Source organism: Carcharodon carcharias, chromosome 9, assembly GCF_017639515.1.
Source record: "Carcharodon carcharias isolate sCarCar2 chromosome 9, sCarCar2.pri, whole genome shotgun sequence".
Taxonomy (NCBI): Eukaryota; Metazoa; Chordata; class Chondrichthyes; order Lamniformes; family Lamnidae; genus Carcharodon; species Carcharodon carcharias.
The window spans coordinates 143194582-143205332 of record NC_054475.1 but is presented as its reverse complement, the minus strand read 5'-3'; positions in this window follow the sequence as shown (position 1 = coordinate 143205332).

Below are 10751 nucleotides of genomic sequence, written 5' to 3'. Positions count from 1 at the left end.
TAGAAATCAAATGCATCCTCTAAATATCCAGGTGCTAGGTAATCTTTTCTTAATTTTCTAAGCAACACCTTCAAAAGATGTAACACATATAAAACGTCGCACTAGCCACTGCACCTTCTAAGAGAGGTAAAGTTCAATGGACAAGGATGGAGTGGTAGTTCTATTTCAGGAACAGTGCATGACCTGGTTAAACTTCTGGGAATTTTAAGAAATGTTGAACGGCTGCAGGGCATCCTGAAGGGGGACAGTGATAAGGCAGAGGTCATGGTACATGTTGGTAACAATGACACAGGTAAAAAGAGGGATGAGGTCTTGCATCAAGAATTCAGGGAGTTAGGCAATAGACTAAAAAGCAAGACCTCTTGGGTTGTAATCACTGGATTACTCCCAGTGCCATGTGCTAGCGAGCTCAGAAATAGGAGAATAGCGCAGATGAAAACGTGGCTTAAGAGTGGTGCAGGAGGGAGGGTTTTAGATTCCTGGATCACTGGGACCATTTCTGGGGAAGATGGGACCTGTACAAGCAGGATGCTCTACAGCTGAACCAGAGCAGGACTAACATCCTTGTGGGCAGATTTGCTAGTGCTGTTGGGAGGAGCTTAAACTAATTCGGCAGGGGGAGGGGACACAGAATGTTAGCAGAATAGGGACACATCATAATACGGTAAAACAATCAAGTCAGAGGGAGTACAGCTGCATTAAGTTTCAAGGGAGTAAGTCAAGGCTGGATGGACTCTGCTTTACTGCCAGGAATATTACAGGTAAAACGGATGAGTTAAGGGTGAGGACTGACACGTGGAATTGTGATATAGTAGCCATCACTGAGACGTAGTTGAGGGAGGGGCAGGATTGGCAGCTCAACATTCCGGGATATAGGATCTTCAGGTGAGACAGGGAAGAGGGTAAAAGAGGAGGAGGCATTACATTATTAGTTAAGGGGTCAGTTACTGCAGTAAGGAGAGATGATATCTTGGAGGGGGCATCAAATGAGCTTTGTGGGTAGAGCTTAGGAATAAAAAAGGGGCAGCCACTTTGTTAGGTGTTTATTATAGACCCCCAGATAGCAGGAAACAGGAGCAAATATGTGTACAATTCGCAGAGTTGTGTAAAAACAATAACAATAGGGTAATTATATTAGGTGATTTCAACTTTCCCAACATTAATTGAGACAGACATAGTGCTAAGGGCTTGGCTGGAGTGGATTTCCTGAAATGTGTACAGGAGATCTTTTTAGGTCTATATGTAGAGGGTCCAACAAGGGATGGCGCAGTGCTGGACCTAATTCTGGGGAATGAAGCTGGACAGGTGGCTGAGGGGATCATTTTAGCGATAGCAAACACAACAAGGTACAGTTTAAGTTTGTTATGGGCAAAGAAATCGACAAGTTGCAAAAAAATGTTTTGGATTGGGGGAGAGTAGATTTTAGTAAAATAAGGCATGATTTGGCCAAGGTAGACTGGGAAATCAATAGAGGAGCAATGGGGGGTGTTCAAAAAGGAAACGGGAGGGTACAGGCTCAACATGTTCCCTCTAGGGTGATAGGAAGGAGTAACAGAGAACTATGGATGACCAGAGATATTCAGGATATGATGAGAAGGAAAAGAGAGGCTTTTAGCAGGTACAAGGGAAGCAAATCAGCGGAGGCATTTGTGGAGTACAGAAAGTGCAGGGTGGAGCTTAAGAAAGCAATTAGGAGAGCAAAGGGGATATGAGAAAGTTCTGGCTGGTAACAGTAGGGAAAATTCCAAGATATGCTATAAGTTTATCAATGGGAAGAGGATAACCAGGAAAAAAGTAGGGACCAAGGGGGCAATCTACGGGTGGAGCCAGAGGACATCGCTTGAGTGTTGAATGAATACTTAACATCCGTCTTCACCCAAGAGAATGAGGAAGAAGGTATCAAACTCAGGGCGAGAGACTGCGAGGTTCTTAAGCAAATTGATATAGGGAGTGACAAGGTATGGAGGTGTTGACAGGCTTAACAGTGGACAAATCTCCAGGTCCAGATGATTTGTGTCCCAGACTGCTGAGGGAGGCAAGGGAGGCTCTGACCTGAATTTTTAATTCCTCTCTGGCCACGGGGGAGATGCAAGAGGACCAGAGAACAGCTAATGTGGTTCCACTATTTAAGAAGTGTTGTAGAGATAAACCAGGGAACTACAGGCCAGTGAGTCTCACATCAGTGGTAGGGAAACTATTGGAGAAAACGCTGAAGGAGAGAATCTATCTCCACTTGGAGAGGCAAAGTTTGGTCAAGGATAGTCAGCATGGCTTTGCCAGAGGGAGGTCATGCCTAACAATTTTGACTGAATTTTTTGAGGAGGTGACCAGGTGTGTAGATGAGGGTAGTGTAGTTGATGTAGTTTATATGGAAATCAGCAAAGCCTTTGACAAGGTCCCACATGGGAGACTTATAAAGAAGGCAAATGCACATTGGATACAGGGTAATTTGATAAGGTGGATTCAAAATTGGCTTAGTTGTAGGAGACAGAGGGTGATGACAGAAGGATGCTTTAGTGACTGGAAGCCAGTGTCCAGTGGCATACCACAAGGATCTGTGCTCTGTCCCCTATTATTTGTCATCTATATAAACAACATGAATGACTACGTGGGTAGTAGGATTAGTAAGTTCGCGGATGACACAAAGATTGGTCTGGTGGTTAACAGTGAGGTTGTGTGTCTTGGGCTACAGGAAGATATAGATGGGATGATCAAATGGGCAGATAAGTGGCAGATGGAATGTAACCCTGAAATGTTTGAGGTGATACACTTTGGAAGGAATAATTTGACAAGGAAGTATTCAATGAATGGCATGACACTAGGAAATTCTGAAGAACAAAGGGACCTTGGCGTCTGTGTCCATAGAGCCTTGAAGGTGGAGGGGCATGTTAGTGGGGTGGTGAAAAAGGCATATGCGATACTTGCCTTTATCAATTGAGGCATAGATTACAAAAGTAGTGAGGTTATGTTGGAGTTGTATAGAACCTTGGTGAGGCCACAGCTGGAGTACTGTGTGCAGTTCTGGTCACCACATTATAGGAAAGATGTGATTGCACTGGAGCAGGTGCAGAGGAGGTTCACCAGGATGTTGCCTGAGATGAACCATTTAAGTCATGAAGAGAGGTTGCATAGACTTGGGTTGTTTTTGTTGGAGCGGGGAAGACTGAGAGGCGACCTGATCGAGATGTACAAGATTATGAGGGGCATGGACAGGGTGGATAGGGAGCAGCTGTTCCCCTTAGTTGAAGGGTCAGTCACAAGGGGGCATAAGTTCAAGGTGAAGGGCAGGAGGTTTAGGAGGGCATGTGAGGAAAACCTTTTTTACCCAGAAGGTGGTGACGGTCTGGAATGCGCTGCCTGGGAGGGTGGTGGAGGTGGGTTGCCTCACATCCTTTAAAAAGTAGCTGGATGAGCACTTGGCACGTCATAACTTTCAAGGCTATGGGCCAAGTGCTGGTGAATGGGATTAGGTAGGTAGGTCAGGTGTTTCTCACATGTTGATGCAGACTTGATGGGCTGAAGGGACTCTTCTGCACTGTGTGATTCTGTGATTCTGTGATATGAGTTATGGAATCTTTTGGGTATGCTCCAAAGAAAAAATTTGGAAAAGAAAATTACTTTAGCTTTATGCACTTTGTGTAATTTCACCATTGTCTGTAAACAGAAAGGAATTTGTTAGCTTGTTTCAGCAACTGATGAAGACCTCATATCTATTGGAGAGTCACTGGCCCTGGTTGCTTGGCAGGATATTTGGAAGGCTTTCCCTTTCTGACTGTGAACATCGAGAGATAAAACACACATTGGCAGTCAGTTTTGTTTGAAACAGAAAAGGCTACAAAACCAACAATAACTTAGTGCGTTTAGCTTAATGAAATTTCCCAAAGACTCCACAGAAGTGTTACAGAGCAAAATTTGACAAGTCACGTAAGGTGACATTAGGCCAGATAGCTAAAAGCTTGGTCAAAGAGGTAGGTTTTGAGGCAAGGAACAGAAGTAGAATTGGAGAGATTTAGGGAGAGAATTCCAGAGCCTAAGGCCCAGCCAACTGACGGCACAGTCACCACTGGCAGAGCAAATAAAATCGGAATACTCAAGAACAGAATTAGATAAACATAGATATTTCAGAGTGTTGTGGGTTTGGAAGAGATTAGAGATCGGTAGGGGTGAGGCCATGGAAAGGTTTGAAAACAAGGATGAGAATTTTTTAAAGTCAAGGCATTGCTTGACTGAGTTCCAATGTAGGTCAGTGAGCACAGGGCCAATAGGTGAATGGGGCTTGGTGTGAGGCAAGCAGAGTTTTGGAGGACTTCAAGATTACAGATGGGCAGAATGTGAGAAAGCAGCCAAGGAGAGTGCATTGGAATAGTTAAGTCCACAAGTAAGAAAAGCATGAAAGAGGGTATCAGCAGCATATCAGCTGAGGCAAGGGCAGAGTCAGACAATATTATGAATGTGGAAACAGGTAGTCTTAGTGATGGCATGAATATGTAGTCAGAAGTTCAGCTTGGGGTCAACTGTAACACCAAGGCTGTGAACAATTTGATTTAGTTTCAGACAGTTGTCAGGGAGAGTGATAGAGTTGGCAACTAGGGAACAGAGTTTGGAGTGGAGACTGAAGACAATGGCTTTAGTCTTCCCAATAGTTAATTGGAAGAAATTTCTGCTTATCCAGTATTGATAAGCAGTCTGATAAGTTAGCAAAGATGGAGGAGTGAGGTGGTGGTGAGATAGGGCTGGATGTTGTCGGCATACATGTGAAAACTAACACTGTGCTTTAAGGTAGCGGGACAGGTAGATAAGGTGGTTAAGAAGGCATATTGGATACTTGCCTTTATCAGCTGAGGCATAGAATATAAGAGCAGGGAGGTTATACTGGAACTGTATAAAACACTGGTTAGGCCACAGCAAGAGTATTGCATGCAGTTCTGGAATCTGCATTATAGGATGTGATTGTACTAGAGAGAGTGCAGAGGAGATTTACCAGGATGTTGCCTGGGCTGGAGAGTTTTAGTTATGAGGAGAGATTGGACACACTGGGGTTATTTTCCCTGGAGCAGAGGAGATTGAGGGGGGACATGATTGAGGTGTATAAAATTATGAGGGGCATAGATAGGGTAGACAGTGGTGGAGGGATCAATAACCACGGGGCACAGATTTAATGTAAGGGGCAGGCGGTTTAGAGAGGATGTGAGGAAGAATTTTTTCACCCAGCAGGTGGTGGGAATGTGGAACTTACTGCCTAAAAAGGTGGTAGAGGCAGAAACCCTCATAACATTTAAGAAGTATTTGGATGTGCACTTGCGATGCCATGGCATACAAGGCTATGGGCCTAGTGCTGGAAAATGGGGTTAGAATAGTCAGGTACTTGTTTGACTGGCACAGACTTGATGGGCTGAAGGGCCCTTTTCTGTGCTGTAGGCCTCTATGACTATGATGATGTTGCAGTGAGGCAGCATGTAGATGAGAAATAAGAGGGGTGGTGGTGGTGTGGGGGGTGGGGGGGGGCGGTGGTTGTGGTGCAGGGTCAAGGGTAGATCCTTGAGGGGCACCAGAGGTAATGCTGTGTAAGAAGGAACAGCAAGTGATACTTGGGGTGGAATGATCCCAGATTTGCACTAAGTAAGGTAGCGGGCAGGAAAAAGAACGTTTTACCTGCTAGCTGCAAAGGTGGATTTTCATGCTTTATCTTCCCAATCCCACCTCAATAATCATGCATTCCTGGGAAACACACAGTTTTGCTGGCGGACGGCCTCTAATTCGACCGCCATGCCACCACTTTGCTGCTTCCTTATGTTGGGCGCCAGATTTGAAGTACAGCCGTGCACTCACCTCTCAGTGCTTCCAGCCCAGGACTGCTGCACAGAAGACAGGGCCACGAAAGGCAAGAAGAATGCAGTCTCCTGATTCAGTGAAGCATCCCTGGGATGTCTTCTGGACACCTTTGGAGCCTGCCACGATGTCCTGTACCAACGTTCTGGCTGCAGGAGGCCCATCAGCGTCACCACTCTGGCTTGGGAGGCAGTGGCAGAGGTGGTCAGTGCCAATGCTGCACAGAATAGGTTTGCCATCCAATGCAGGTAGAGGATGAAAGATCTCATCCGTGCTGCCAGGGTAAGGCAACCATCTCATCACTCTAAACTCACACGTTCACAAGGCCAACGCGTATTCACTGGCATTTCAGTCATTGCCAGCTCAAGGGACATCACCACTCACTCTCTCACATACATCCTCACATCTCCATCTGGCCTCATTTCCTCTGCAGACTGCCTCCTCAGCCCTCACCACCTTGAGGCCACTTGCTCAGATTACCTTTTGCCCCAAAAACACCCTGAGATATCCTGCTTCCCCAGTAATGCCCTAGCTCTGCAGCCTCTTGCCTGAGGCCACTTATTCCCCTTCCCCAAGCAAGCCATAGCCCTGCAGCATTGAAAAGCCACCCCCGCCTCATGGCTGGTTTTGTAAGTAGAGACCTGCTTAAAAGTGATGTGGTGCTGCCTGCAAAGCCTGGTGTTGGTGACCATGAGTGCTGCACAAAGCAAGGTAGGCAAACCAGCCTCAAAGTCCTGAGTGAAGTGCAGTTCGCCAAGTGCACATCACTCATGTTCAGTTGTGAAACACATCGGCGTGGTGCCCATATGATCCAGCGTGGGAGGATGATTCTGGTGAGCTGGGTTTATAATACTCAGATGTATTAAAATGAAGTTCTCGACATGCAGCGGCAGGAAAAGCGGCCTGGCATTGACAGGTGCAGCGGACGATTGCAAACTGGTTTCATGATGTTGTGAAACCAACTTTTGGCCTTCCCACCATATTGTCCGCTTATGCCCGCCATGTCACCTGACGCCAACAGGCACAGAAAATTCCACCTTCTGTCCATGATTAGATAAATAAGAATGGAACCAGGTATGGTCCTACCCAGCTGGATCACAGTGAGGTCAACCATGTTAAAGGCTGCAGCCAGATCAAGAAGTATGGGGAGGAGTGCTTATAATTTTGTCACAGTCACAGGATGTCATTTGTGACTTTGAAAAGAGCCATTTCAATACTGTACAGGGATGGAAACCCAACTGAAAGAATTCAGAGTTTCTGAGATGGGCATACATTTGGGAGGTGCTAATACATTCAAGGACTTTGGAGAGGAAAGGAGGTTGGAAATGGGTAGTAGCTTGCAAGCATAGTGGGTCAAGGCTTAGTTTATTTGAAGAGAGGGTTGATCATTGCAGATTTAGAAGAGGCAGGGACAACTCCTGAAGAAAGAGAACTGTTAGCAATATTGGCTAATATAGTTGTAACAAAAAGCTGCAAAGCAGTCAAGCAGCAAAAAATCATGAGAAAGTTATAATGCAATAAGTAGAAACTATTTTAATTCAAGTGAGATGATTCTTTGAAATGCAGCATGTTCACTACTTTATATCTTTATGTAAAAAGACATTGTTCTGATTCAAGTCATAAATTCCTCTTTGCTCGACTTGGTATAAAATAAAGCAGGTTAATAAATTGTATCTCATCTCAACAATTGTTCACTCAGTACACCTTCACAGTGATTGAAGAAGTGTACACGCAAGTATAGAGATATGTGAGCTCTCTCCCATAATTTTAAGAGGTTCAGATCAGTTATGGAAGTGAATGAGGCAACCTGATCCTGACAAGGGATTTACAGCAAACCTAAATATGTATTGTACGGTATGTAGTGAAAAACAGTACAGCATTTTTGACCAAGACATGTTCTTCTGTTTAATCCCAACACTTCAATTAAACTTCCGAGAGAATTAAATATTGTTAAGCTATGAATTATTGCATTTGCTTATATATCAGTCAAGTGAAGTGGGTCCTGCAGAGGGCCTGCAAATGATCTCCTTCTGTGCTGCAACTATTCTATGATTCTATGTGATGTATGGATCGAAGAAAAATAAGTGGCAAATAAACTTCAAGTATAGGTAAGCATGAGATAATATATTTGGTAGGAGGAATGGGACCACATATTCCTTATAAGTATCTTAACGGCTAGAGGAACAAGGCAAACTGGAGGTACCAACTGAAGTCGAACTATTGTTCCTTGGTTTTGCCTTGTGTCCCTCTGAAAATTGGAACTACATGGCTACAGGGGCATTCTTCCAGTCTGTGAGAACAGTTTCTGACTCTAATCTTATCCATGTATCTGTATTTCCAGAAATCTATACTCCTCTATCCTATTTATTTTTTATCTTCCAGGAATGTGGCCTCCTTAGTAGTCCTACCAAAATAACCACCTCACACTTCAATGAATTGTATTCATCTACTCTGAAAGCCTGTGTATGTCTATCTGTATTTTAGTGTAGTCTTTCATATTAGCCATATTCTTTAATTTAGTATGATCCATAAATTACAGCACCAATCCTCAAATTCATGAGCCCAAATCATTTTTGCACATAACAAATGACAAAGATTCCTGTATCTCCACAGAATATTTCCCAATTTCAGCCAAAGTTCTCTGAACACCTTTTGTTTTGTATCCAGCTTTCAGTTCATTCCATTAGTTAGCACCTGACTCCGTAAGTCAGTGCCTGACTCCATAAGCTTTGTCCCAAGTTACTCATGTGGAACTTCATCAAAGGCTTTCTGAAAATTCATGTATACCACATCCACTGCATTTCCCTTGTCTATACTTTTTGTTACTTTAGAAAGAGTAGGAACCATGCTGACTTTGTAAAATTATATTCACCAATTCTACATATTTTGTTTTATTTAAATTTTCCAGGATTTTTCCTACTGTCTCTAACTATAGTTGTCTGGCTTTTTGAAGATATAAATTGTATTTATTACCTACCACTCCTTTGGCACTATTTGTCTTTCTTTTGAATTTTCATCAAGGGATGATAGTGTCTCTGCTTTTTCCTCCCTAGTTTCTTTGAGCTTGCACAAGTGCAATCCACCTAGATCCAAAACTTTCACCTTAAGTTTGGCTACCACCTTTTTTCTTATATTAACTGTTGTAATATCCCACTTGATTTCTACTATCGTTTCAATTTGTTCTTTGTTACCTCTTCAGGGTAAACTGAGGGAAAGTACCTACCCAGGCCACTGCAATTTCAGTATCTTTTTCTTGCGCATTGTGTATACCTGGAATACTTCACTGTTTTAAACAATTTTTTTTGGTAATTTCACGTTGTACTTGTTTCCCTATTTTTTTTTAACCTCCATGTACTTTGAATTGTCATTTCTTATCCTCCCCTCTATGGTGGCTAATCGTTATTGCATACCCATGTCTCTGTGCAACTGTATGTATCCCTGCCAATCTCTTTTTGTTACCTAATGTGTCTTTGTACAATCTATCACCATTACCCTTTCTTGATCTGCCTCCCACTTAAGCCCTGTATCCCTTTGAAATCTGTGTCCCTGATCCTTCTTCCATTAAATCTGTGCCTGTGTGCTCATTGCGATCTTTGTTGCATTGTAATTGCTTTGCTTGCTATTTTTCTATCTTTTAGTAGAACCGGGAGGAAAGGCAGGGCAACAGAGTGAAAAGGTTTGGGGACAGCATTTATTTTTTTTTTATATACATAGCACCAGGAAAGGCTGCTGACAGCATAAGGATGCTTTAGGAAAGCTGGGTTACAGTGAGAAGAAAGAATAAGGAAGGAGGGTCAGGAGGAGTAGCAGTGTTAAAGACGACAGGGAAGACAAAAGAAAGGGTTCATGAACAAGGCTGATAAGGAAAAAAGGGTGAGGCAGGTAGCTAGTTCATCATGGAAGTGGTGGTGAGGCAGGGTGTGAAGAGAATAGAGGGGATAATGGAAACAGGATCGGGGGGGGGGGGCTGGCATTAAACAATCTATTATAAAAAGCAGAAAGAAAGTCAATCATTGAGCTGGGGTTACAGACAGAAATGCTGTGAATAACCTAAACAGTTTGCAACCAACTACAATTACCAGGACTTGCATTGTTGGAATAATAGCTTTGAGAGACATGATAAATTAACTAAACACGACAACTATGTTCCAGATTATGACTACAAGTAATACTACAGGAGATCATGTATCACAAAATTTCATGTAGATTCTTTGAGTAGCTTACATAACTGGAGGAAGGTAGCATGAACTTGAAAGTACCGATGAACTGGACCGTAACAGAGTTGGACTTTTAAGCAAAAATCCTCCACAATCTTTTGTGATTCCCTTAGTTGCTGCAGTAATGCCAATTTATACATATCTTCACCATAACTGAAAGGTTAACATTCCAGATCAGTAGCAGAATGTTCAAGCACTTCTATTTCCTTCCAAGTCTTTACTCTTTCACCCTAAATATCTCTGTGGAGCTCCTTAAATATTCAGTTCATACAACAAGTTACCTAGAGGTTAAACTCAGGCCTCCATCTCTTCAATGCATCTGTGCTCCAGAAAAGGAGACCAAAACTGCAATCAGAGCCCCAACCATTTCACTAAATGCTAACAGAAAATGCTGAAAATATACAGGGTGGTGAAAAACATTGATTGTTTCAAATGACATCCTTCATCAGAAATTAGTTCTGATGAAGATCTATAACCAGAAACTTTAACCCGTCTTTCTTTTCCAGGTGCTGATTGATCTTGCTTCTCATTTCCAACATTTGTTTTTATTTATGATGCCAGCATTTCTTTTTAACTTCTCTATTAGAATGGCAAAGGTGAACAGTTAATGATTTAATAAATTAACCTCTCAGCAGGGCAGGCTTTTGTTTCTGCTGGGGGTAAAGTTAGCATGAAAACTGTTGATTAATAAGAGACTAAAGAGAC